We start from the raw sequence: 22,917 nt of genomic DNA on the forward strand, positions 1-22,917 counted from the left end.
TTTTTGGTCACATGTCACACCCAATGTGTCCACCAGTGCTCAAGGCACGTCCCCCATACTCAGAGGAATGCCTCTATTAGTTCTCTTTCTGTGCAGCTTACTGACCATGGTGTGGGCCCACCCCCAGCTTGAATCAGGCCCTCTGGTTTGTGTGCTTTGGTTTGTACGTGGCCCATGGGAACTTTGGTAAATTTGAAACTGAGGAAATATGCTCTTCATGCTATGAGTCACCTGTAAGATATGCTACTTCCTCATAATGTGACAAGGATTAAAATAAATGTGCATCCTATATAGAATACCACAAACCTGTCTAAAAATGTCACTATCAAATACAGATTTGTTTGGACACATGTAATCCTAGATCCATTCACATTACTTTGGCATTCAAGATGCAACATAAAATACAAAATGCCTTATCACATTGGTTCACCTTTGTAACATTTACTCTAGCTTTACATTTATTGAATGAATGAAACTACAGTCCAAAAACTACAGTAAGAAGTGGCTAATGCTGGGTACACACTGGTCGACATATCGGGCGTTCACTTGAACGGCCGATATATCGTGTGTGCATCGGCCAGCGTGTACTGAAGATATGTTTGTGAACGACGTCGTTCACAGACATATATCACGTCGGCTGTGCTGCACAGCCTCTGGCAGCTATATTGGGGCATCGTGCTGTGAGTCAGCCGACCGCCTGTACACTTGCTACACTTGCTGCACGGGCCAGCAGTGATTGACAGCTCAACTGGGTGGGCGCATGACGGATCGGGCTGTTTGTATGCAGAAAATATGTTCTGCACAGACTGCAGATGTATCTGCAGATCAGTTGATCTGTAGATATATCGGTGAGGTGTGTATCCACCTTAAGAGGTGTGTACCCACCTTAAGGGTCAATTCCTCCCTGGGCCAGTTCATCCTAATTGGCTGAAGGTGAAAAACTTTTATGGAGATTCAGTGCTCAGTTATTCATGCTGTAAGTAGAGTTGTACCTAGGAACAGTTTATAGAAGTCAAATGGCGGAATGCATGACACAACGCATTCGAGATGCGATACATCCCGCCAGAGTCGTAACTAGACTTTTTGGTGCCCTGTGCCAGAAAAAGGACATAATGAACCCAAAAAAGAGCCATGGCTGCATGGGGAAGGGCCAGGGAAGAGATAGGAGAGGCCAGGAGATTCTGGGAATGAAATAAGAGGAAGCTAGAAGCAAGAATGATAATAAACAGAAATTTTACAGGCCCAAACAGCGCCCCCTGACCTGTGGTGTCCTGTGCGATGGCATCGGCCGCACTACCCTAGCTACGGCCCTGCATCCCGCCACCCTTCACATGCATGCTGGCATTAGTTACGCTATAGAGTTGAGTTGTCCTTGTGCCAATGATCCATACTGTGCCCATGATTACCTGCCCTATGAGGGGAAACCCCTTGCCTGTTCTCTGTGGCTGATAAGCCAAATACCGACTCGTGTTACTTTTGCATTTACAAATGCTAGTAAATTGCTTTTGATATGCTTTTATTGCAATCAATTTTACTAATACACCAAGGCATTTACCTACGTTATCACAAAGCAGTAAGCAATGTGTGCCAATGGCAGGAATGCAAACACAGCACCAATGCCAGTTGATATGGCATCACTAATGGTTTCTACTCCGATCCGTTTACGTGATTTTACTAGAATTAAAATAGCTAGCAATACACACAGGGCCTGATTCAGACCCGCTCGCGAGCGCTGAGCGCTCGCAAGCGGGTCGATGGTGCCCTAGTGCGCATGCGCACGACGGAGGGAGCTCCGTCATGCGCATGCGAGAGACCCAAATAGCGACGGCCAAGCCGTCGCTATGGGTCTCGCACCAAAGGTGGGCGTGCCGGGGGCGTTGCTGCCCAGACGGAGGCGTTCCCATGGGAACGCCTACCGTCTGGGGCCGGCCCCACTGACATCACTAGTGATGTCAGTGGGAGTGCTTTTGGCTCTGATAGAGCCAAAAGCACTCCTGGGCTTGTGGCAGTGAGACCCTACCGCAGGGTCTCGTCGCAAGCCTGATGGTCTTCACCATCGCGACCATCTTTTTGGCCGCTCGCATAAGCTGTGGGTGGTCACCCACAGCTATGCGAGCGGCGAGGAGGCCGCTCCAATTTTAGGTAGGAGGGCCCTGATTCAGAGCGAGCGCTCTTGACAGAGCGTTCGGCTCTGAATCAGGCCCATAGCTAGTAAAACACATGTAAAAAAGCCCATGGGGTATGAGGTCTTAATCTGGGGTAGGCTGTGCCAGGGCCTCTGTGTGTACAAACTTCTGATTTTCCTGCCTCAGACTTAAGTTGCACTCCCAGAGTAAACTGTGGTACTTAGGGCCTATTCATCATCGACAAATGGCCCGATAACCATGCGGAAACGCTAGTTTACGCATATTTTAGTTATCGGGCTATTCATCATCAGGTGTCCCAAATGGACCACCTGATATTCAGCAAACTCCAAAAACTGAAAGTTTTCATGGTGCTTATTCTCGGATCCTCGTTCCTTCCGACGGGAAGGAGTTCTGGGGGTGCCAAGAGTGATCCGAGCGGATCCCTCCGCTGCCTCCTCACTACCTCCCCAGCAGCTTTGTGCATGCGTGACCTCAGGTCATACATGCATAACCAGGCCAACGGACAGAAGGTAAGTAACGCAGTAACGCCCCACCCAGCCAACTTGGCTTCCCCATAATACACAGCTTGAATGCTGAGCACACCAGCAGCAGGAGAGCTGGCAGCAGTTCCCCACTGTTTTACTATGCAGAGCAGCAGCAAAAGGGACAAACCTCCCAATATTCTGGCTTGTGGGACAAAACTGTCCATTTGTGATGGCGGGCATAGTCCCTTAAATTGGGACTGTCCATTGGGACTGTCCTATCTCAATCAGGAAAGATGGTAGGTACTGTGTGCTTGTGTTGTAATAATTGTATATTTGAAGTACTTTCAGGCCTATTTATTTAAAAATGGCAATAGGGAGGGTTTTCTGTAGCCAGGGCTGCAATTAGGGGAGGGGGGCTAAGGGGGCAAGTGCCCCGAGCAGCGGATTTGAGGAGGCGCCGCAGGGCTGACTCCAGGGCCATTTCACCAGTGTGGCCGAACATGGGGTGCCACCCCTTTGGGGGCACAGTGCCACAGTTTGGAGAGAGCAGCACCTCTCTTCCGTTCTCTCCTTGCTCCCTCTGCATGAATGCATTGTACTGGGCTCTTCCGCAACATGGTGACGTGATGTCATATATCACTTCGAAGGCCATGTTGCCCTACGTCATCCCCGTCCGTGCTAAAGCTGGCTGCGATGGTGAGGGACTGGCTGAGGAAGGTGATGGGGGCTGACTGAGGTGGTGGATGGGGGCTGGCTGAGGTAGGTGATGGGGGCTGATTGAGGAAGGTGATGGAGGCTGGCTGAGGTAGGTGATGGGGGCTGGGTGAGGTAGGTGATGGGGGCTAGCTGAGGAAGGTGATGGGGGCTGGGTGAGGTAGGTGATGGGGCTGGCTGAGGTAGGTGATGGGGGCTGGCTGAGGTAGGTGATGGGGCTGCTCCTTACTCTCTTAATTCATAAATAAGACTAAACTTCACAGTATCTAAGGAAAAAATGTAAAAGTTGTTTAATAAATGTGGTGGTAGTATAGAAGTATCATGTTGGGCATGTATCTGATGGTCACATTTTGCACAAATCACAAGTAAAGACTTTTCCACCTCTCTGCAAACTGAGGGACATTTTTAATTTTCGGAAGCAGCTCCAGTGAACAGTGAGACTAGCTATACACCTAGATGCATGCTGGGTGAACTATTTGGATATTTGCTGATTAATCCTCAGTATACCAGCTTTTGGCTGGCCTTACCAATGTAGACCCCCAAAGTGCAGCAACCATACCATATGCCACTGAAGGGCACCGTTCAATAGGGCCACACATTACCCTTAATCTCAGTAATATGTTAAAACAATACATTAAATCAAAGTAAGTATTTGTAATAGCATATTAGTAGGCATTTTAATGGCAGATAAATAACTCTTAAACACTATAACAAACAAATTAGACAATAATACAGGAAGGAGCTAGGGGGCTGCAGGTAAATGCCTTGGAACTAACCTGTAATGAAAGTGTCATGTTTTAGTTTTGCTCCCTCATATCGTGTGAAAACCAGTTTCTAAATTTAATTTAAAGAACCAAAAAGGCAAAGTGAAAGAGGATGGGACAATTGGGTGGGATATTGAGAATGACTAAATTGTGTTCTTGGAAAGTTTTTCTATATATGTGCAACTTGTATAAAACATGTACAGAACCCAAAGACACTCAATTACAGTGTAGTTCTGTCACTGACTGACCCAGTGATTCTGCCAGTGCACATTTTTGTGTCACAAGAATTCCTCAGTAACAGAACAAACACCTAATAAATAAAATAAAGATATGGAATTCCAATTATTTGTAAAGTATATTTTGTATAGAAATTTACATTAGCTGTAACCTTTGAAAAAGTCTCTTCATATCAAGGCTGTGCTGTCTAAAGCAGGACAGTAGGGTGTAGTGGCATATCTATAATGGGGCATGGTGTGAGGTCATGGCTTGCTCTAGTGTCTAGTGTACGACCCCAACATCCCGATTTCAGTGGGACAGTATTGTCCCGCTGTTCCACCCGTGGGCTGAAGTGGCCCGCGGGTGGTCAAATCGGGAGGTTAGGGACCCCGGAGACTCTGAATGGATGCTGTGCGCATGTGCGCGACATCCATTCAGTGACGGGAGAGGGCTGGGGGAAGCCCAGCTAGTGAGGCTCCCCCCAGCCTGACGTTATTTGGAGGCGTGCACGCCTCCTAATAATGTCATGTAGGCGGCGTGGTCTATAGTGATTAGGCCACACCCCCATTTTCGTTCGCACGTGGCTAAGCCGCGAGCGAAGATGGGGTGCACTGGAGAGGGCCGGCACTGGGTGCTCCGACCCCTGGAGCCGGCCCTGTGTGAGGTACACATTATCGTGCATGAGCAGACTCTTTGTGACGTTCTGTGCATGTGCTGGCAGTCTTTGTTGTAGGGTGAGTTGGCCCTGGCATTACTTTGAGAGTGTGTCGCGAGTCACAGGACGTAGCTTCGCAGCACCCCTCAGTCTCTCTGCATGTGGGCTGAGCAGAGGTCTGGGAGGCGGAACTGCTCGGTGGAGGCTTTTGAGCGGACCTGGCCTGTGGACACCTGCACTGAATCCTCAAAATTGTGTTAATTTACACACACACTACTACCATCTAATCTAATAGGTGTAAATGTCCTTAACCCCCTTATTCATTTAAATGCAATAGTTGGATATTTCCCTTAGCTTTGTGAAGAACATACAGAGACATTTCTGTATTATAGATATCTGATATATTGTAGCAGCAAATCTTAAACACATTATTTAACTTGAGCTGGAAACATTTCAGAGAACAGGTCAAGACTGAACAGCGGGAGGTCGTCATTGCAGGTCAGTACAGACAAATGGGCTGAGAGACAGAATGCAGTATATATATATATATATATATTTACAGTATGTACTTAGTGGAAATTGTGGAGGCAGATTCTGAGTTAATAAAAAACAAACAAAAAAAACAATTAACTTTGTATCTTGAACAAACCATGTTGCAATACAAGGTGTGCAAATACATGGTTATTATTATTTTTGCGGGGTAAATATTGGCTGCTGTTGCATGTGTTGGGCAGCTTCATTTTTACACTACAATTTGGATTTGAAATTGGATGCATTTCTATAAAATCTAAGGGTTATATTTATGAATTATCAGGTCTCAGTCCTGATAATTGTAATTTCACACTACAGTTATTCATGGCAATAAGAAATTATATACCGCCTCAATGTATTGAAATGCACTGTTATGGTCTTCTAGGACTCACTATGGAAGACCTCTAGAACCACTCAGACGGGGTCTTCACCAACAACAGCCACCCGCTGTTTCTTAGAACTGGACACGTTCACTGGTACTTAGGTGGCTGCCTGGACTTAACTCAAGATAGTAGAGGCTTACACGGTTAACCTAGGGCCACTAGATGTTATGCAACTGATTGAGGACTAGAAAGGTGAGGTAATCTCGATGAAGTCTACAAGGTAGCTCTTGCATAGTTGCACACATTGAGATGCAGCCTAGAGGGCCAAGGTGTGGCTTAGACAGCAGGGATGTGGCTCTGACAGCCGAGGTGATAACAGGCTGAGATGCGGCCTTGTGGGCTGCAGTGCGGCTATACAGCCGGGATGCGGTTTCGAGAGCCGAGATGGTAACAGGCTGAGATGTGGCCTTGTGGGCCGATGCGCGGCGAGACAACCGGGTTGCGGCTTTGAGAGCTGAGGTGGTAACAGGCTGAGGTGCGGCCTTATGGGCCGAGGTGCCGCTAGACAGCCGGGATGCGGCTTCGAGAGCCGAGGTGGTAACAGGCCTTGTGGGCCGAGGTGCAGTTAGACAACCAGGATGCGGCTTTGAGAACCGTGATGGTAACAGGCTGAGGTGCAGCCTCGTGGGCAGAGGTGCGGCTAGACAGCCAATATGTGGCTTTGAGAGCCGAGGTGGTAACAGGCTGAGGTGCGGGCTTGTGGGCTGAGGTGTGGCTAGACAGCTGCGAAGTGGCTTTGAGAGTCGAGGTATTAACAGGCTGAGATGCAGCCTTGAGGGCCAAGGTGCGACTAGACAGCCAGGATGCGGCTTTGAGAGCCAAAGTGGTACCAGGCTGAGAGATAGTAATAGCTGAATACAATGAGTGGCAAGGCCACAGGCATAGCACAACCCAGGAACACCGCGGGCAGCAAGGAATGAACACTCTAGATGACAGAGTGAGAGTGTAGGATTAGACTTCTAGAACACTCCACAGAACAGGCACAGACGAGCAGGATCACGACTGGCAGGAACCAAAAGGACACATACAGACATGCTATAGCTGGCAAGCCGGCGATGAACTAACAGGCTTAAGAAAGGTGCTGAACTAATGGATATGAGGCAGGTGATTAATGGAATCTACAGGTGAGGAGGAAACATCATCCAGTATCATGTGTCGTAGACCGGCATTCCAATCTGCTAGCAATTGGAGATGCTATGCCAGTACTGCGTGTATGTTGTCCAGGAGCAGAATTCCAGGAGTGTGACTGGTGATCTGGAGGAGAGACACCCGGAGCACAAGTAAGTAACAAGGCACACTGGCGACCTGTAACCGGCACCCACAGGGAAAGGGGCTCCCAGCGATGTGTTCAGTGAAGTGGCCGCATAAGTGGTCTCTTCACTCCTCTATCAGTACTCCAGCACATGAGTGGTCTACTGACTATGCAGGTGCGGCGGCCATTGCCGGGGAGAGTTCTGGAGAAATCCACTTCTGGTATTTTTTGCAAAATGTAGCAAATAGGCTACTAAAGGCTAACAACATCATACCTCAATATTATTATTATTATTATTTTTAATTGCTTATTTCTTCGATTAAAGCATTCTTTTAATGGACAATATTTGCATGTTTTTTTATATTTATTATTATTATTGTTATTATTATTATTATTTTATTATTTATCAAAGTGGAAGTAATAACTGGAGTCTGGTCTTTCAGTTCCACTGCCCATGCCAGAACTAGCTTAGTGGGGTCACACATGCTTATATCCCATCAGACTGGTTCAGCGAGTATCGTACAAAGCTTAGCGCCATTAATGGCTATAGATATTCAGACTTGTCGCAGTGTATTAATAAGTAAACCCCATGGTGTGTTAGTAGAAACCTGTCTGCAGAAGGTAAGAGACATAGAGACAAGTGAATCCTTGCAAAAACTTTTTGATACAGCACAAGTTCATTCATGAAAGACATCAAAGGGCAGGTGGTCTAATAGAACAGAGGCTGCTGTCTCCGCTGAAACTGATGGAGTAGTAGATCCCAACAACAAGGCATTAAACATTGGCAGATTTTGAAATAGCAAAAGCCAATTAGACAGTACAGTATGTGATGGTGAAGCATAAAAGGAGCAAAGACCAGCACAGATATTGTGAACACAGACATTGCAATGAAAATTGGCTACCATAAAAACAATTGTATCATAAAGGCCATGGATGGACGCTTTGCTATCATGTGCAGAGGTTACAGTTGGATCTACACACAAAGTGATCCAAGCATTCACCCAAGTGATTGGGAGACTAAAGATGACCGGGTAAATACGAGGGTGAGTCAAAAATGATCCGCACTCTGGCTGTTGAATTTATTTTACATTGCAACAACACAACACCTTGGATAGCAGTCCTCTGCGTCTGTTTGAATTTTAGGCTTCAGCTCTTCAGTGAGAATCCCAAAAAACTGGAAGCATTAATTTTCCAGCTGATGGTTGAGTTTTGAACTTTTTCTTGGTCAGCGATTGAGGATGTTTCCATTCCATACTCTGCCGTTTACTCTCAGGCTCGTAGTGATGAATCCATGTCTCGTCACCAGTAATGATTCTTCTTAAGAAACTTTCATCTTCCTTAGAGTGTCTGTCCAAATTTTGTTTGCAGATGCCCAAATGCTTCTGTTTGTGCTCTTCTGTGAGTTGTTTCGGTACCCATCTTGCACAAACCTTTTGAAACCCAAGTCTGTAGATTATTGCATAGGCAGAGCCATGGCTGATTTGCAAATGATTTGAAACATAATCTACTGTCACTCGTCTATCTAACAGAACCAGTTCACGTGCATGCTCAGTGTTCTCATCAGTCGTGGAGGGGGACGGGTGTCAGGCTCCTTCTTCATGGCTGACACTTGTGCGACCTTCTTTGAACTTCTCTATCCATTCATACACACTTCTTCACGACAAAACACTTTCTCCATACTGTGCACAATGTTTCCAATAAATATCGGCACCGGATACACCCTCAGACCACAAAAAAAATGAATCACTGCACGCTGCTCTTCTTTCGTGCAAGTCACAAGTGGGGTAGCTATATTTTCTTGCACTGCAGTCACAAATGAACTGATGTAACACGTTCAAACATGCACAGCAGTGACTGGGGAGACAGCGACCTAGTACAGAAAGAATTGATAAGACAGTGCGGCCAACAGAAGTTTTCATATAACTGGAGTGCGGATAATTTTTCACTCACCCTCGTATACCGGGATATTATTGCTCTGACAAATCATCTAACCGGCTAACTACTACTACATCAAAGGATTGAGGACCTCATTCAGAGGCGGTCGCACGGAGCGATTGGACGTAGCTAGCGATGTTTTTTTCAAATGCGCATGCGCACACATGCCACTGCGCGTGCTCAAGCCTGTCTTTCCGACCGCAATCCTCTTGCTCGCTAGTCACTATGAGGTCGTAGCTGTGATTGACATTTCGTGGCATTTGTGGGTGGTTACAGGGGAAAGTGCTTGTGAACGGGGGTGTGGTGGCGCGAACACAGGTGTGGTTGACCTTAAAAAGGGCGTTTTAAGGGCGTGCATATATTACTGATCGAGTCATCACACACGTCATCTCGTTGCGATAACGATGCTACTGCTCGCAGAGCTATGGGAAGCCCAGGGTCTACCTTAAGCAGTGCGAGTGCAGACGATGGATTCGGCCTCAACCGATGTCTGTAGGCAATTAACAATGTAACAGGTGTTAATCGTACTGACGTAGGTTGCCGCCTGCGACCGACTCTGAATTAGCCCGTAGAGATAGGAGGTGTGCTTTCATTGTTGTGGGAGTTTCCACGCTTACGATGTGCGTTGCGATTGAGCGCTTGTTTTGCATATTGTCGATCACTTTGGGTGCGACCGATCGCTCCCGAGCGACCGCCTATGAATGAGATCCTGAGACTTTACTAATGTCTCATTCTAAATAGACACTTTGGTGCAGGGGCGTCTTAAGAGAGGAGGGGGCCCGTGTGCACTCCCCGTGCAGGGCCCCCTCCTCTCTCCCCGGTGGCCGGCAGCCGACTGACGTGGCTAGCCAGCCACCGGAGCCTTAGTAGACTCCGGGCACTAGAGTGTGCCCAGAGTCTACTGCGCATGCGCAGTAGCCACAGCAGCCATTTTTCTAGCGTTCTCCGCATGCGCAGTAGACTCCGGGCACACTCTAGAGCATGCGCAGAAAACCGGAAGAATGGCCGCGGCGGCCATTTTTCTGTGTTCTGAGCAGCGCAGACACCCGACGTGGGACCACGGACAGGTAAGTCTAAAATAATATGGGTGCAGTGTGTGCGGTGCGGGGCCCCCTGGACCCGAGGGCCCGTGTGCCCCGCACACACTGCACCCATTATAGATACGCCACTGCTTTGGTGTATATTTACTAAAGTGTGGGTTTTTAGAAGTGGAGATGTTGTCCATACCACACACATAAATGCAAAGTTCTTTTGAAATTGTCTGAAATATGTTTGCGTATGGGTGATATGTTTATCTCAGACACCAGTAATTAACATAAAGCCCAATAAATTCAACTTGCAGGTGTTTCAACTGAAAAGTATAGATAGCAATAAACAATGCCTAGCACCCATATATCCAAGGTTGAGGCAGTGGGCTGTGGATGAGAGAGCCCTGGGATAAGTTGCAAAGGCAGAAAAAGATAATAGAGATGCTTCTGCTTTCTGTACAGTGTTAGCCACAGTAGTCCCTGATTCTAAAGCACTGCAGGGAGTATCCTGTGGAGCAGATGAGAGGGCGTCTGTAGGAGAGAACGCAAATAACTGTGTGGTTCAGTTCAAAACTGGTGCTAGATTAGCAGTCATGTCTGCGCAGACCAGGTAACATTGAGACATGTGCATTTTGCTAGACTTTGCCTGATCTGTGAACAACGCAAAACACGTATCTCCCAACTGTACCCAGGGGATCTTTAATATATGCGGAAACGGGTGTTTCCGGGGAATAACCCAGAATTGATATTGATAAAGAGACCCCTATATATCAAAGGATCACAGCTGGCTATAGTGTAGCCACCACTGTTAGTAAGAGTCTCCAGGTCTTGCTAAAGCATAGGGAATCCTATTTAACAAAGGTCCTACTTAACGTCATCACAGTATGGGAAAAACAAAAGACAATAAATTGGAAAAATTGCTTTATTTTGTCATTTTTTCAACAATTTTTGAACTATCAATATTTTTTTCATTTTTTTTTAACTTTTTGGTCTTTTTCTACTTTTACAGTTTTTTTTTTTACCATGTGGAACTGAAAGTGCAAGTTTGGGTTCTCATTTTCACTGAACATACATGAAGGCAGCTAGTATTTAACCTTTACCACTCTGGGACAGAATCGTCAAAGCAGCTGAGTATTGTGTGGTAAATTGTGGTTGTTGGTGATTTTTAGCAGTTAGCAGCGATAGAAAATCGATCTTATCACTGCATTTTCATAGAATTGACTCTTTAACATGGTAAAATGAATACTGAACATGGAGTAAATTCAGGAGCATTTTGTAGTTGTGCAGCAGCTGAGATCTAATACAAGAACAAACTGTCACACAATGCCCACCCGATCCATAAACAACATGTGCACACTCCCACATGCATTGTCCCAAATTCACCCTCAGCTACTGGACTGACAATCTACACCCCTGTATGGAGACATTGCAGCAACTGGATAAAGACTATTTGGACTATTTGGAGGAGGAGGAGTTACTGTTTAACAGTAAAATAAGAGTGAAAGAGAGGGACAGAAGAGCTAATGACAGAGAAGCAGGAGAGAGACTGAGCAACAGGGAACAGGTAAAAAAACAGCAAGACAAAGAAGGTGACAGAAAGAGGGGAAGAGAAATATGGGAGAGAAAAATGGGAAAAGCGTCTGAGGTAGAAATAACGGTTGCTCTATTTTCCTGGTGATTTGTGGTGCACCAACAACGTAGAGGTAATTTTGATGTATAGTTGAGGGTGTGCGGTATGGGCCCTCACACCCTGCACCTATCATAGTTACAGTACATGGTTACGCCTATGGCAATTTGCCTCGAACCTCCGTCCTGACTCCTTTACCTAGGAGTAAGATTAGTGGCGGAATGCACTATCCTCTATTATGCGGTCAGACCCCCAAAAATGCAGTTTTTGGGGGTTTGACTGAATCTCTCATATGTAACAAGCTTCTCCCGTGGTATGTGCAGAAAGACGTCAGAGGGACTTCTGGGTCATAAACCAGAAAGTCCATCGATCCCAAAGAACAGCTCTGTCCTTTGTGATTTTATTCATGCAAACCGGTGTTATTAACGCTACAATCGGTGGGATGCATTTCATGCAAAATGTGATGTTTGATGCATCCCGCCCTGGATGCGGTTTGGCCCTCTTCCCAGCCACACAAGAAGATACACTCCCTGCAGAGACATATCATACCAGGAGCTCTCGTGTACTCACGCAAGTGGGGGCCATAATAAATAAATGCTGCCAGTGTGAAGCCACAGAGACTGAGAATGAGCTGTCCGGAGCAAGAGGGAAGGCGGAAGTGCAGCTGAAGGAAAGACTGGGGCAGCGGAACATAGGACTTGATGTATCAAGCAGTGAAAACAGTGGCGAACTGGACCAGTGGAGAAGTTGCCCTCAGCAACCAATCAATCATCTTCTACCTATCATTTTATAGAAAGAACCCGATAAATGCTTCTGATTGGTCACTATGGGCAACTTCACCACATGTCCACTTCTCAACTCTTTTCACTGCTTCATAGTCAACCCCAGAGTGACCCAGGGCAGCTGTCACCAGTCGTGAGGAGCAGCCAACATGCAGAACCTTCCCGCAGTTCGTAATGTCTGTCACCTGCTGTTCTGTGGGTGTTCGTGGGCTGGGTTACAGCTATGGCTGGGAGCTGGGAGTGGGGCATGTAACACTATGAATATGGTACATCTCTGGGACCTGCATAATGTATGTTCAAATATTTATAGCATACAGTTGTCTGGGGTTTGTTTAATCCAAAGTGCTTAAAATGACTCTTTGTATGAGAATTCTACATATTGTTTAATTTATCTTGTTACTTGTAAAGTGGTTATAGCCAATGTAACATTTGTGGATGCATAGAGTGTATAACCTTTCATGTCTGTAGGAATCTCTCAGACTGTCTTCTCCTTGTAAGATGACAAAAAGGTGCTGTAGATCTAACTGGTTCTAGATTACTACCTTACAATAGGATTACCTGGAGACACACCTATTTAACAACACACCTGGCCCATATATACTGTATGTATAATTATATATATATATAATATATATATAAATATATATATATATATATATATATATATATATATATATATATATATATTTATATATACTCCTGTATATAATGGTGGGTTATTTGCTCTAAATGTACATAAACAGTCATAGCAGTTTTAGTTGTAATACATGGTACTTAACACTTACCAAAAATGTGTAACCATCTATTTCCAGCTTCTCCAGCACTCCAATACATTCCTGCATCCCACACTGAAGAAGAATAAAAGAATAACAATATTGTTTTATAGCAAACACACAAAGTAAAAAATCAGGCAATATATTATATTGTACAGTATCTGTCTTTTTACAGAAATGAGAAAACTAATCTTGTGGCAGCCGCAGTTGTGACGTTCACAAGTAAAAGGTATCTTAGCTTTGTCGGCCTGATTCAGACAGACGTAGTTCATCAGTGCGGAAATATGTAATAGCAGCAGGAGGCGTCTGTAGTAGAAAGACACTTCTTGGCGACTCTTATGATCTGCTGCCGTGTCCGATGACACATCATTGGATCATCTGTGTGACCATTGGTCATCCGAGTGACCCCCGCAGGTTACTCAGGATGGTTGGTGTTTTCATGCTGCCGAGGCCAGTGAAGCTGCGTCACAACCCAGGACCCAATCTGCACATGCACAGTACATCCCTGCAGAGCCGTAATTAGACTTTTTGGTGCCCTGTGCCAGAAAGAGCATTGGCGTCCCCCCTATTTTTTAAATAGGGAGATGACACACGAAAAAGGGCCATGGCCTCATGGGGAAGGACCAGGGAAGAGATAGGGGAGGCCAGGAGATGCTGGGGTTAAAATAAGAGGAAGCTACAAGTGAGAATGATAATAAACAGAAAAATTGACAGGGCCAAACAGCGCCTCCTGCCCTGCAGTGCCCTGTGCCATGGCACCGGCCGCACTACCCTAGTTACGGCCCTGCATCCCTGTACTAGGCCCTGTGCCACTAGGCTCTTGTCAGTCACTAAACTGCTCTTATTCTAATGTATCTCTCTCTCTCTCTCTCTGTCTATCTATAATATATAATTATTGATGCCGAAGCCTAGTAGTGAATCTCTGTAGTGGCTCGCGCCAGGCATTTAGTTGTTTGCAAATATTAAACTGTTTAATATAAAAAAATATATTTTTTCTATTTACTAATGGTGGTTATCAGCTGTTTATTCATTTTTAGAATTACATGGCCACTTTCGCCAATACTGTAAGTGAATTAACTTTAGGGTGATCCCCTGCGTGACGCACAAGATAATTACATACATTCAAGTACGTGAACTGTTTCTATACCACAATTTTTTTCTATTCTGGTGTCCAAGGGGCCTATTCATCATCACTTAATTTTTTCAAAAGCAGGTAAAAATGAAAAATTTCACCTGCAATTGTAGAAATTAAGTTATTGGGCCATTCATCAAGTGAGGTAAAGCAGGAGATATAACAGATATCTCTTACTTACATTCCTCTCGTTGAATGGCCCACTGTCCCCATACACTAGTATCACAGATATCTCCTACTTGCCTTCCTCTTGCGGAATGGCCCGCTGTCCCCATACACTAGTATCACAGATATCTCCTGCTTACCTTCCTCTTGCGGAATCGCCCGCTGTCTCCATACACTAGTATCACAGATATCTCCTACTTGCCTTCCTCTTGCAGAATGGCCCGCTGTCCCCAAACACTAGTATCACAGATATCTCCTACTTGCCTTCCTCTTGCAGAATGGCCCGCTATCCCCATACACTAGTATCACAGATATCTCCTACTTATCTTCCTCTTGCGGAATGGCCTGCTGTCCCCATACACTAGTATCACAGATATCTCTTACTTCCCTTCCTCTCGCGGAATGGCCTGCTGTCCCCATACACTAGTATCACAGATATCTCTTACTTCCCTTCCTCTCGCGGAATGGCCTGCTGTCCCCATACACTTGTATCACAGATATCTCTTATTTCCCTTCCTCTCGCGGAATGGCCCGCTGTCCCCATACACTAGTATCACAGATATCTCCTGCTTACCTTCCTCTCGCGGAATGGCCCGCTGTCCCCAGACACTAGTATCACAGATAGCTCCTACTTACCTTCCTCTTGCGGAATGGCCTGCCTTCCCCATACACTAGTATCCCAGATATTTCCTACTTGCCTTCCTCTGGCGGAATGGCCTGCTGTCCCCATACACTAGTATCACAGATATCTCCTGCTTACCTTCCTCTCGCGGAATGGCCCGCTGTCCCCATACACTAGTATCACAGATATCTCTTACTTCCCTTCCTCTCGCGGAATGGCCCGCTGTCCCCATACACTAGTATGAGGACAGAATTCATCAAGCTCCGAAAATAAAATATTTTCGGAGCTTGAGTGAAGGAGCAGTGAAGCCACTCATAGGACAGCTGATTTTCGCATCAGCTGTCACCGCGCCGGAGCAATGCTGAATTGCTCCGCATTCCGCGGCGAGTTAGAATATACACCAGAAAAAAATTCACTACAGTAAACCGTGCTTTCTGGAATAAAAAAAAAAAACTCGGCGTGATGCATGAGACTCAGAGTTTTTAAAAATAACACAGTGTAAAGCGTATTTAATTACAGGAAAGTGCAATGTGTATATAGAAGAGCTACTGTATATATAATGACAATGACACGAGATGCAAGAATTTGGTCTGGGCTCACTAAATAGATTTGTTTCATCTAATGGAAGGATGCAAAAGTTTTTCATTTTTATTCAGTAGAACAGTAAAAACTTATTTACAGGGAATTGAAATGCATTTCAGTATGTACTGATGATATACAGTAGGTGTTAAAATATAATTTTCAATGTTGTGACATCACATTTACCTCCTTTGCACTATTGCATGCTGTGTATTTTGTTCAAAGAGTGGTCTATGTCATATTCAGGCTTTAAAATGTTCTCTGATGTTGTTCTAGATCCCCCATGAATCTTATGCAGCCTCAGTACAAAGTGATGTTTTCAAACACGGCGGAAAGATCAATTTTCACATACTGTAGATATAATTGGCCTAAATTGTGGCATTTAGGGAAACTAGACAGCTCCTGGCATGAGAAAAACTGCACTCGGTGTAGCAATGGAAATGGTGTGTGTTTCATGTTTAATTGCCGCAACTATATTTTATATTTATTTTTGTGTGTGTGTACGCAGGTGTGTGGGTACGTGTGTGTGTGTGTGTGCGTGTCGGTACGTGTCTGTGTGTGAATGAAACATATATACTATAAGTCAAGTTACATCAAGCTGCATGGCTTGGCCATGGATTAAGGCAGTGGTACCCAAACTGTGTGCCGTGGCACCCTGGGGTGCCTCAGGATACTTGCAGGGGTGCCTCAGGTTGCTGGCCAGCACTAAATCATATTATTTATGGTCAATGTAATGTAAATATGTGGACAAACAAAAGCTCAAACCTGTCCAACACCACATAACTGAGCCTAAGGATGACAGGTAAGCAGTTTACTTCACTTTCTTACTTTACTACATTTTTTTCTGAATTTCTCAATAGCAAACTTATGGCTTAGGGGTGCAGAGAAAACAATGCTGATACTCTAGGGCGCCGTGATTCAAAAAAGTTTGGGAGCCTCTGGATTAAGGCAAGAGTCTTTATTATATTGCTATTAACGAAGAGCTAAACCTTGCTACAACCAGTATCTCTGCTTCATTCAGTACACAGCTGTGGATGTGAGCAGTCACTCCCATATTTATGAAATCACATATCATTTAGTACACTGTGCCATAATTACATACCTGCTGTAAAAGATCAGCTACTTGTGAGGTCGTCCAATTTTCAAAGTCTTCCCTGAGCGGGAGTTTGAGAGCCATAATAGTGTGATGTGGCGATTTAAAGAGTTCCTTGTTATATACAGTATGTTCTCAGCTGGTCTTAAGAGATTTACAAATTGTCAAAGAGGAAGTGTCCTGTACACTAGTCTGGCTGTGTGGATTTTGACTTAACCCCTTCGTTGACAAAGTTCTTAATCTATGCAACAGTGTATTACAATTTAGATTGATACAGTTTAAAAGCGCAATGTGAACCATAATAAAATAGAACTCTGAATACACACTGAGAGTAGCACAAATGAGACAAGATTATAAAAAAAAACAAAAAACATGAGTGTGACTCCATGATACATATGTGCTTTAGGGGTCTATTCATTATCACTTAGGGGCATATCCAATTAGCCCTGAACACTGTTCGGGCGCTAATTGATCCCCGCGATCAGCGAAAAACGGGGATTTTTCACCGATAGTCCCCGATTTTCGTCAATATTTTTTTTCTCCCTATCCTATTAATTCGGGCGAATTAATAGGATAGTTCGCCTGTTAACACATAGGAGTCGCGTTAACCTGGCGGCCCTATGTGTTCTCTCCTTTTTTTGGGTGAAAAAACAGCACTTATTGTGGATTATTGTTCGGGACACATCAGGTCCCGAAAAAAAAGCCCTTATAAGTGCCATTGTCAGGCCAACTTCGGGGCTAATTGGATATCCCAGAGCGAGCCCTGGGCGAGCTAATTAGCCGTGGTAATTGGATATGCCCCTTAGTTTCTACAAAAGCAGGTGAAAATTAACGTAGTGTCTGGGCCATTCATCAAAAAGGTAAAGCATGAGATATCACAGATATCTCCTAGTTACCTGTCACTTCCGTTGTGGCCCGCTGTCCCCATACACTAGTATGGGGACAGAAATTCATCAAGCTGCAAAAAATACAATATTTTTGGAACTTGACTGTGGGAGCATTGGCTAACCAGATGGCGTTTGCTTCCGCTCGTGGTGCACACCCTGCTCCTTCCCTATGGGAAGAAGTCCCGGGTCGCAAAGAGGGATCTTTTTGTATCCCTCCGCCCCTGTCTGGCTTGTTCCACCAGATCCCGGCTCTATGCACCAGCATGACCTCTAGGACCCCGATAATTAACATAATGAATAGACCCCTTAAAGAGATGATGTACTAAAAATATTTGATTTTTTTTTTGTATAAAATATATCATAACAAAATGGTGTCAAGGGATCATGTGCTGTAGTATCACATAGCAACCAGTCAGATTAGGTTTGTTAATCTAATTATGTGGACGTGTTAAAAGTTGGTACCTGATAGGCTGTCAATGGTTACAGTATAATTTTGTTTCCATCATATATTTTAATAAACCCCCTACAGTATACATATTTTGTTTGTTCTCCTTGCTGTGAATATAGGAAGTATCAGGTCATCTCATCTTATATAAAAGACCATTAAAGCTGGCCCTTACTTGGAATTTTTCTTCTGCTCCCATCTGGGAAGGTAGGTTCAGTGGGAGGTGTGGAGTTGTGTCATCGTATCTCCACCTCTGCTATACAATGCCACAAAACCATTATTACTGTTTAACCGTTTAACAGTCACGCATGTGCAGAGACTTACCATTGCGCATGCGCATGACATAGAAGTCTGTCCCTGGCAGCGATTGGCTGCCAGCAGCTGGGCGGAGTGACCCCGCCTACGAGGAGGACGTTGCTGGACCTCGCCAGGGATGTATGTAATGATGAATACCAGAGACATATTCGTTTGTATCACTGTGATACTAACTAAATATGTTGCTGGTATTTAGGTTTGTTAATAAATGGGGCCCTGTGTTCTTATGCAGTCCACACTACACCTGTGCCTAAGATGTTGATTATGGCCCCCATTTACTAATGAGTTTTATCACCAAAACGAGTGACAAATTTCTCTGTGTATGATAAGTGGTGCTCCAGCCAATCAGCTCCCAACTGTTATTTTTCTAAAACAGTTGACAGTTGGGAGCTGATTGGCTGGAGAACCGTTTATCGTACACAGTGACATTTATCACTCATTTTGGTGATAAAACTCGTTAGTAAATAAGGCCCTATGTGCTGCTTTGGGCGTCCTAATAGGTTGTACATCTGGTCACTTTACACCTGTGTGCCTGGGCCCATAACCTGTTTGAAATGACGTGTGCAGGTATTGATATTGCAGAGTTATGTAGGCACATGGTGTTGGTTTCTTGAGTGTATGCTGCAAATGGGTAGTGGTACAGATATGCTGCCTGAAACAGCACGTATTTATCAGCTTCTTTTTATGAGCAACTGTAAGTAGGAGAATTCTGTCTCCCGCCATGTCACACTCACAGTAAAGATGGCTGCAGTCACATGTGCACTAGCACATCCAGGGCCGGCTCCAGGGGTCGGAGCACCCTGTGCCAGCTCTGTTAATAGCGCCCTAAAGTCGCTTGCAGCGAAGCCGTGCGCGACCAAAAATGGGGGCGTGGCATAATTGCCATAGGCCACGATCCCTAAGTGACATTATTTGGAGGCGTGCCCGCATGGCACACCTCCAAATAATGTCAGGCTGGGGGAGAGCCCAGCACTCCCTCACTAGCTGGGCTTCCCCCAGCCCTCTCCCGGCACTGAATGGATGCCGCGCGCATGTGCGCAGCATCGATTCAGCTACTCCGGGGTCTGGCACTGCCGCACAGCTGCGGCAGTGGGGGTTCCCAACCTCCTGATTTGAACACTCGCGGGCCACTTTGGCCCACGGGTGGAACAGCGGGACAGTACCCGCTGAAATCGGGATGTTGGGGAGGGGTGCGACCTCTACGGGGTGGCCCCCCTGTTTGACTGCACTGGTCGAACACCCCAAGAGCTGGCCCTGAGCACATCAGATTGGAGGTTGGGCCTTCCTGCACACTCTGTAGTCCTAGTGCCCAGCATGTACAGTATGTACAATGAGGAGCGCACTGCTTTCTAACATGGAGCTGGACACAGATTGTTCAGCAGGGGAAGCATATGCTTGGAAAAACAATAACATAATTTATGTGTCAGGTTGCCACTAGGATAAAACCTGGTTTATGTCAGGGGATGAGACTAGACCATACTTACTGATATGTGATTTCTCCCTTCCGGGCTAGAGGCGCAGAGAGAACTGGGAGGGGGGAAGCAGGTACTAATCACTCTGGTCTGGGCATGTTAGAGGGCCTGCATGGCCTATGTCTGCCTTGGCCCCACTTTCCCTCTTACCTGTCAGCAGCAGCCTCTCTCCCCAGCCCAGCACACACTGCAGTAGGCCCCTCTGCCTGTGCGGGGGTGGGAGAGGGGGGAGGGGGGGGCGGCTAAGGGGAAAAGTGGAAATCATTACACTGATTGTGCCCACCCTTGGATTTGCCCCTGGCTGAGGGGCTCAACCCCCCCCCCCCCGGCAAATGCTTTTATTACTATAGTTTTACCTACAATTAGGCCACGCCCCCCAAAAGGACTGGGGCCCAGTACAACTTTCTACAGGCCTGCTCTGGGCTGACAGCTGAGAGGGGCGGGGCTGGGTGCTTCTTGTTATTAAACACCGCCCCCTTACAATATAAAGCAGCGAATCACAAGTTTATGTAGAGATGGTGGTGCCAAAATGACATGAATCTTATAGAAACGTTTAATATTGGCCCCATCTCCTCCTCATAGAGCTGCAGTTTGCTGCATTATGCTTCCCATCTTGTTCATTTTAGTCGGAAGTGGGCGAGATGTGGTAGGGTCGCCTACTCTTTCAGGAAAATTTGGCAGTCTCACGGACGTTCCATGAGAGTAGGTAAGTATGGGCTAGACAGTGGTTACACTACCCAATTCTTAATTTGTATTCTCCGCACAGGACGAATAACCTAACTATAATACGGCTATTCATAAATCATGTTGGTACAATAATCCCAAAAATATTTATAAAATTCTTAAATTGAGGTTTATGAGGGATGTGCCACTGCCAGACAATTGTAATAATTTAAGATATAGTCTATTTGAATAAATTATATATATATATATATATATATATATATTTTGTCCAGAAGTGCAGATACTAACCACTATATAGATTGATTTTCGTGTGATGCCCTGGGGAGGTCTTTGGCTGTTCTGTCTTTTGGGGTGCCCTGTGTCCCAGATGTGAACCCCAGAGTGTTAGGGACCCGCTCAATGAGGTGACCTTGAGGCTGGTGGGCAGGCCCGTATCATTGGCAATTGATATGCAAACTACCTCTGAGATTCTATTTAATCAATTTAAATGTAAACAGTAATGATCGCATAGTGCATCTGCAACTCTGTTTTTTGTGTATGTTACTTTAAAATCTCAGCAAGATGGCACCTTTCAATACTATTAGGGTGTGCAGTCTAGAGCCCCTACCTATCTAGAGAAAGCAAATGCATTTATAAGGTTTCCATAGCTGATCCAGCAGAAGGATCACTGAGGTTAAGACAGTCAGGAAATGTATAGTTTTCCTTGTTTGGAATAAAGGGACAGTATATTGTGGTCTATGCAATAAAATTTGAAACATAGAATTTGACAGCAGATAAGAACCTCTTGGCCCATCTAGTATGTCCTATTTATTCTATCCAATAGGACAACCCCCTTGAATAGTAAAATATAAAGGGGGAGGGGGCTTGGACTGCATACCCAAATTTAAAACATTATAAGAGGTGCTACGATGCTGAGACTTGTTTTACAATGCAGTGAGCAAAAAATGCAGGTGCACACTCTAAGTACTAAGAACAATAATAATCAAAATAATCCTTATAAACTCTACAATTGACATGGAGGCTCTATTTATTATCATTATTTTTACTAAAATAAAGTGAAAAAGGGTGTTTTCACACCCATTTCACATTATTTTAGTTTCACATAAAGTTACTACAGGGCAATTGGAGTAGAATTCGTAAAATTCTACTCCAACCCCTAAGTATCACTTATTTTTAGTAATCAGATTGCATTTCCCATAATTCTAATGGGAAATGCGATCTGTGTGCAAGTTACTAAAAATAAATTGTGAAAACAATACCTGGGGAGGCCTTGTGAAAATAACGCCACCTGGAGGTGGCGTTATCCAGGGTCTCCCCCGGCAACCGGACTCCTGCTCCGCTCTAATGGGGCCGGAGCCGGCCCCAGTGATCAGCTGTGTGGTCTAAATGCTGATCTCTGCTATAAAAAAGAAATAAAAATAGTAAAAAAAAAAATTAACTTACCTGACTCCAGGGACCAGAGTTCGGGGCTCTGGTGATGTCCTCCCTCCGGTTAGCTGGTCTCCCATACTGCACTACGGCCCAGTCATCAGGTGACCGGGTCCCAGTGCAGTATGGGATGTCAGCTAACCAGAGCCTTGGAGGACATGACCAGAGCCCGGATCATGCAGGTTAGTGCAATTAAGGAAGGGGGGGGAGCAGGGGGGTCTGCGATCGTAGGGGGCGGGGCTTAGCACCTGGGGGGCAGCGCTTAGCGCCGGAGGGGTAGCAGCGGCTGCCGGTTGGCACATGTGCGGGCACTTGTCACGGTATTTTTTGCAAAAATACTGTGATAAGGCTGCGGAGGGGATCCGCAGGGACAGAGCTTTATCACAAGCTCTGTCCCTGCAAGGGATTTTTAGTAAATCCCTGTGATATTGCCTGAATTCGCAATGTGAATTCAGTCATTAATATCACTATAATCTGCATTCCCAGATTGTAGTAAATAGAGCCCTATGTGAGGTTCTTAGTACTTGTTTGGCCAAACGTACTAAGAACCTCACTTATACTCCATGTTAATTGTAGAGTTTATTAGGATTATTTTGACTATTATTGTTCTTAGTACTTAGTGTGTGCACCTGCGTTTTTCGTTCAATGCATAGTTAAATACAAAATGAGATTTTCTTTGGAAATAAAACATGATGGACTACATATACAAAGTTGTGGTTTTTGTAAGCTGCCTCTTATCAATGGTTTGGAGCTATAAATTTAGAATGCCAGTAAAATGGCCAACGCACTATACACTAAATGTTAGTGTCCCTTAAAATTTTCAT

At 45.2% G+C, this 22,917-nt stretch overlaps 1 long non-coding RNA gene across 1 annotated transcript in view; it reads right to left on the reverse strand.

Annotated features, from left to right (window-relative positions):
• The window catches only part of LOC148518895 (uncharacterized), a 62,138-nt gene extending 45,204 nt beyond the window's left edge, over positions 1-16,934 (reverse strand). The window contains exons 1-2 of the long non-coding RNA XR_015878964.1: positions 16,872-16,934; positions 13,284-13,346 (exon numbers count right to left, since the gene is read on the reverse strand). This is a non-coding gene — a long non-coding RNA (uncharacterized LOC148518895). The remainder of the gene's footprint in view (positions 1-13,283; positions 13,347-16,871) is intronic.
• Between the last annotated feature and the right edge of the window lie 5,983 nt (positions 16,935-22,917).

This window comes from Taudactylus pleione, unplaced genomic scaffold (assembly GCF_031769625.1).
Source record: "Taudactylus pleione unplaced genomic scaffold, aTauple2 ptg000198l, whole genome shotgun sequence".
Classification (NCBI taxonomy): Eukaryota; Metazoa; Chordata; class Amphibia; order Anura; family Myobatrachidae; genus Taudactylus; species Taudactylus pleione.